Source organism: Prionailurus bengalensis, chromosome C1, assembly GCF_016509475.1.
Source record: "Prionailurus bengalensis isolate Pbe53 chromosome C1, Fcat_Pben_1.1_paternal_pri, whole genome shotgun sequence".
Lineage (NCBI taxonomy): Eukaryota > Metazoa > Chordata > Mammalia > Carnivora > Felidae > Prionailurus > Prionailurus bengalensis.
The window spans coordinates 176,823,669-176,829,127 of NC_057345.1; the positions used below are offsets into that span (position 1 = coordinate 176,823,669).

General features: G+C 33.4%; 1 non-coding gene across 1 annotated transcript; it reads right to left on the reverse strand.

The window, feature by feature from the left end:
• Window positions 1–4,265: 4,265 nt before the first annotated feature.
• LOC122482260 lies at window positions 4,266–4,372 on the reverse strand. Its single transcript, XR_006297063.1, has one exon. It is a non-coding gene; the product is annotated as a U6 spliceosomal RNA (small nuclear RNA).
• Between the last annotated feature and the right edge of the window lie 1,087 nt (window positions 4,373–5,459).

Consider the following 5,459-nt stretch of genomic DNA (forward strand, 5'->3'; position numbering starts at 1 on the left):
CGAATATATTGATATGGGGAAGGAACTGATAGATGTAGGGAAAGTAGTTGATATCTGCTATTATGTTATTTCTTTTCAACATAGATCTCAACTGCTGATAGCATACTTCCGCTGATACCATACTTTTTTTTTTTTAACTTTTTGGATAATTGCATTTAATTTATTCTCATATTCATTAGTATAGTCACAAAGAGTCTGCTTTTCTCTGGTCCAATTTTACCTTAGAATTCTTCATTATGGCTCAAAGAAGCTACAAGGTGTAGAAGGTACTAACTGTGACTTTATATATCATTCAATATGGCTGTCTTGGTCAGAATAGAATGAGAAAGTTCTGGGCTGCCTGGGTGGTTCAGTCAGTTAAGCATCTGACTCTTGACTTTGGTTCAGGGCACGATCTCATAGTTCATAAGTTTGAGCCCTACACTGGGCTCTATGCTGACAGTGCAGAGCCTCCTTGGGATTCTCTCTTTCCCTCTCTCTCTCTCTCTCTCTGCCCCCCATGCCTCTCTCTCTCAAAATAAATAAATAAACTTCAAAAAGAGAGAAAGTTTAACCAAACTCATTAAAATCTTGTTACACTGACATTTCTACCAAGTAAATTTGATAATAAAGGATAAGAGATGGTAACGAGAGACTTCAAACACTAGATATAATTATCAGATCAAGAGAAAATACATAAATGATCTTGAATTCTCATCCTCCTTGAAAAGGTGTAATAAAAATTAATCACCAGGTCTAGTTTTCCTAGACCAATTGGTTTCCTATACAGAGTAAATTCCAAATTTTTAAGCTAAATTTCATTAGGAAAGTAATTGAGGCTCAGATCTCATGAGGGATTGGTAAATTGTTGGTTTCTTTGGATATGTGTGTAAACATTGACCTATATATACAATATTCAACGAGTATTAAAGACAACATAAATGTGTCCTATTTTTTACATAAAGAATTTATTGAATATATATACTTTACACATAACATTGTGTAAATTTAAGGTGTACAACATGTTAATTTGATACATTTACAGATCGCTGCCATAATAGGATTGCCATTGTAGCAATATTTAGCACCTCTATCATATTACATAACTATCTTTTTTTTTAGTGTTGGTAAATTTTTTTAGCAGAAAAATGTCAAGAGACAATTCTAGAATAGTGAAGGGCATGCTTTTTGGAATAAACAACACTTAAAAAAAAACACCCTTTGGCTGTCATATTGTAATGACACACACCATTTCTAGTTCCTGTATAAATGCTTCCATTTCATTTGAGGACAGGTGCCATTTGAGGTCAAGAATAGGGTGGTCAGAACACGTATTACACATTGGCAGTGTTAGACATGACTTCTGGATAAAAGAATGAGAAGTTAATATATTTCCATTCAGAGTGTCAGTTAAAAACTCAGTCTTTGGTGATGATGACGAGTGGGTGGGGAGAGACTTGTATAGTTTTCTTCTTTTGCTGTGGCTTTTTAGAATGTCTCAAAAACACATACACTGTGCCAAAATAAACCACATAGTTTGTAATAAAATAATTGAAAAATTTTATGAATTTTAATGGTACTCTTTACTTTGATGTAAATAATATGGCTTTCTATAGGTAATTGAGGCACTAAAATATTAATGGCAGTACTGGTAGTAGTAATGATGATGATGATGATGATGATGATGGTGTTGTTTGGCAAAGAGAAGCATGTATGGAAGTTCTAAACAAATTGCACTTGCCACAGTAGCAGATCTCTGTCCAGTTGGGAGGTGACAGCAAGATTTATTTTCATTAAAATCCAAGACTCCTTTCCACCTTCATCAGAGCACCTGTTGACAAAATCCATCAAAACTATTAAGGAAAAGCACAAGGTATAAAGCTACTGTTTTTTAAACAAATTAAAGGATTTTTGAAGTAATATTGGTTGTCACTTTTGCCCCCTCGTTTTCTTAGCTCATAAATTTTAATTGAGGTAGCTAGTTTGATCTCAACAGATACTACACAGAGAATATTTAATTTACTATGTGACTTGAGGAAAACTGTCTTTCCATACATTCATTCATGTGACATAAAAGCCCAGGATGGTAATTTCCTGGCAGGCAGAGCCATAGTCTTTTATACTGATTGAAAGTATAAAGATTGTATTAGTTTTCTATTGCTGTAGTGAAATGCCACACACTTAGTGGCTTCAAACAACACACATTTATTGTCTTACAGTTCTGGAGATCAGGAGTCCAAAATGGGTCTCACAAACTAAACTTAAGAGGTTGGTAGGGCTCTATGCCTTTCTGGAGGCTCTGGAGGGGAGTTTTCTTTGCACTTTCCAGCTTCTAGAGGCCACCTCATGACTTGATTTGTGGCTTCCTTCCATCTTCAAAGTCAGCAATGGCTGGTTGAATCTTTTTTACATCATATTACTCTGCCTTACTGCGTTACTGTTCCACATTTAAGAAACCTTGTGATTATTTTGAACCCATGCAGGTAATAGGGATAATCACTCTATTTTAAAACCCACTGATCACCTGAATTCCATCTACTTCTTTAATCCTTTTGCACTGGAATTTAACAAATTCACAGGTTCTAGGAATTAGAACATCTTTGGTGAGTCATTTTGCCACCTGCCACAGAGCTATTCTTTATACATTTGTGAAGCTGAGCATCTTAAGGAGGTGATTTTCTATATGAAACATGTGGCTACTAATATATTTCCACCTGCTTCTTTTCACAAGGCCATATTCTTGTTATATCTAGCATTTCATTTCTTTAAAGGAAAAAAAACTTAAAAAAAATCATTTTCCTTAAATGAGTTACTTGCCGGGAATATATTTAGGTATACAAATTGATTAAAAACTTTGTAGAAAAAGTAATGAAATTTCCATATTTTAATTTTTTTTAAGTATTTTCATTTTTGAGAGAGAGGGACAGAGCATGAGCAGGGGAGGGGCAGAGAGAGGGAGGGAGACACAGAATCCAAGGTGGGCTCCAGGATCTGAGCTGTCAGCACAGAACCAGATGCAGGGCTCCAACTCATGAACCATGAGATCATGACCTGAGCTGGTCAGATGCCTAACTGAGTCACCCAGGTGCCCCCAAATTTCCATATTTTAAAAATGGCATGTGGCTCAGCAATAGTTTCAAGAGAATGAGCAATTCTTTAATAATGACTGATTTGTAAAGAACCCTTCAAATCTATAGTTCTCTTCTTTAGAAGTTTGTCTTAGTGAAATATTTTCTTTTATGCATTAAGAGGAGACTTCACTTAGTTAATTGCATGCATCCTTGGGTTTTTTTTCCTAATGTTTAGTTATTTTGAGAGAGAGTGTGTGCGAATTGAGGAGGGGCAGAGAGGAAAGACAGAGAATTCCATGCAGGCTCCATGTCATCAGCGCAGAGCCCAACACGGGGCTTGATCATAGGAACCAAGAGATCATGACCTGAGCCTAAATCAAGAGTTGGACACTTAACCGACCGAGCCACCCCGGCGCCCCAGCAACCTTGGTTTTTTTTTTAATATTGGAAATATTAAAGCAATTGTGTGTTTATTGTTTTACATCTTTAAAGGTGTTATATATACTTTACCCACTCCCTCCATCCCAGACAACCATTTATTTGCTTTCTGTCTTTATAGGTGGATTTGCATTTTATAGAATTTCATAAAAGTAGAATCAAATACTACATACTTTTTTTGGTTTGGTTTCTTTCACTCAGCATAATTATTTTCATTTGTTTCAAGATTGGTGACTGAATCCATAGTTCATTGCTTTTAATAACTGAGTAGTATTCCATTGTATACCAAATTATACAATGTGTTATCCATTGACCTTTTGTTGGAGATAGGGATTGATTCCAGGTTAGGATTATTACAAATAACATTTGTGAACAAGCAAATGAAATATGCTTTCATTTTTATTGCGACAATAACTAGAAATGAAATGACTGGGTCATATGGTAAAAGTATATTTAACTTCCTAAGAAACCGAAAACTATTTTTCAAAGCAGTTGTTATATTTAGTGTTTATGCCAGCAGTGTGTGAGGGTTTCAGTTGTTATACATCTTAACCAACATTTTAACACCTCATCAGTATTTTAATTTTAAACGTTTTAATATTTCTAATAGGTGTGCAGTGTTATCTAATTGTTCTAATTTATGTTTCTCCAGTGATTAATGATGTTGACCATCTTTTCACATACTTTTTACCATATATTTATATACACACACAGACATATATATATATATTCTTTGATAAAGTAGCTATTCAAATCATCTCTTTGCTTTTCTTTTTTTCAAACATGAAACCCTTCACAAATTTGTGTGTTATCCTTGCTCAAGAACCATGCTAATCTACTCTGTATCGTTCGAATTTTAGTATATGTGCTGTCAAAGCAAACACTCTTTTTAATTGGGTTGTTTGCTGTTTCAATATTGAGTTTTGAGAGTTCTCTATGTATTCTGAAAATAAGTTATTTGCTAGATGTGCGGTTTGCGAATATTTTCTACCCATGTTTGGTTTCTGTTTTCACTTCCTTAACAGTGTTGTTCAAAGAGCAAAAGTTCTTAATTTTGATGATGTTCCATATATGAACTATTTCTTTGATATATTGTGAATTTGGTGTTACATCTAAGAAAACTTTACCCAAAATCAAAAAGATTTTCTCTCACGTTTTCTTCTAGTGGTTTGTGGTTTTTGGTGTTTCCTTTAATTTTATGAACTACCTTGAGTTTATTTTTGTGTTTAGAGAAAAGTATGTATTAAGATTTTTTAAAAAAATAAATGGATACTCAATTATTCTAGAACACTGTAAGAATTCTATTTCTTCCCTATGGAATTGACTTTGTACCTTTCTGGAATATCAATTGACCATGTATGTGTATGTCCACTTCTGTAATTTCTATTATATTCCATCAATCTATTTGTTTACCCTACACCATGATCACACTGTATTGACCACTATAATTTTTAATAAGTCTTAAAGTCAGATACTGTTAATCATCCAACTTTAGTCTTCTTTTTCAAGTTGTTTTGTCTATTCTGGGTAATTTGTATTGCTATATGAACCTTAGAATGAGCTTGCCAATTTCTACCAATAGAAAAAAATCCTGTTAAGATTTTGCCTGAGACTGCATTATTTATAGTCTAATTTTGGGAAAATTGACATCTTAACATTATTTTGTGTTCCTTTTCGTAAATGAGGTGTGTTTCTCCATTTAATTAAATTTTCTTTGAAATCTTTCATCAGAATTTTAAAATATTCAGCGTGTATAGGTCTTGTACATATTTTTCAGATTTGTTAAGTATTTTATCTTTTAATGCTATTGTAAATACTATTTATTTAAATCTAAATTTCCAATTTTATGTTGTTAGTATATATGATAAAATTAATTTTAGTATATACATCTGGTATTCCCCAATGTGCTAACCTCACTTAGTAATTCCAATTTTTTTATTTTCCAATCTGGATGGCTTTCATTTATTTTTC